At 52.5% G+C, this 720-nt stretch overlaps 1 non-coding gene across 1 annotated transcript; it reads right to left on the reverse strand.

Annotated features, from left to right (window-relative positions):
• Positions 1 to 254: 254 nt before the first annotated feature.
• trnal-aag (transfer RNA leucine (anticodon AAG)) lies at positions 255 to 337 on the reverse strand. Its single transcript has one exon. It is a non-coding gene; the product is annotated as a tRNA-Leu (tRNA).
• Between the last annotated feature and the right edge of the window lie 383 nt (positions 338 to 720).

Raw genomic sequence — 720 nt, forward strand, 5'->3', positions numbered from 1 at the left:
CACCGACCAACGATCCCCGCACATGAACACTATCCTACACCCACAACACACTAGGGACATTTTTTTACATCCTACAAGCCTGCACGTCTTTGGAGTGTGGGAGGAAACCGAAGATCTCGGAGAAAACCCGCGCAGGTCACGGGGAGAGCGTATGAACTCCGTACAGACAGCACCCGCAGTCGGGATCGAGCCAGGGTCTCAGGCGTTGCATTTGCCGTAAAGCAGCCGCTGCACCACCGTGCCGTCCCAGATGATGGCAGCGGTGGGATTCGAACCCACGCCCTGCAAAGAGACTGTAGCCTTAATCCAGCGCCTTAGACCGCTCGGCCACGCTACCAGTATACATTCTATGTTCTACTAGTGTGGACTGGGTTTGATTTTTAAGGTGACACTTGCAGTCCCAGAATCGGAAGAGGGAAGCTGGGCTGAATAAGCAGCTGCAGTGCTGGAGTAACTCAGGGCGTCAGGAAGCGTTCCTGGAGAACGTGGATAGGTGACCAGATTCTGCAGTTCCTCGTTTCTTTGTGCCTTTTTTTTGTAAACCAGCACTTGCAGTTCCTTGGTTCAGATCAGATAGGAGCAGAATTAGGCTAGTGGATCATCAAGCCTACTCCGCCATTCAATCATGGCTGATCTATCTCTCCCTCCTAACCCCATTCTCCTGCCTTCTCCCCACAACCTCAGACACCCGTACTAATCAAGACTCAGTCAATCTTCACC

Source organism: Leucoraja erinacea, chromosome 37 (assembly GCF_028641065.1).
Source record: "Leucoraja erinacea ecotype New England chromosome 37, Leri_hhj_1, whole genome shotgun sequence".
Classification (NCBI taxonomy): domain Eukaryota; kingdom Metazoa; phylum Chordata; class Chondrichthyes; order Rajiformes; family Rajidae; genus Leucoraja; species Leucoraja erinaceus.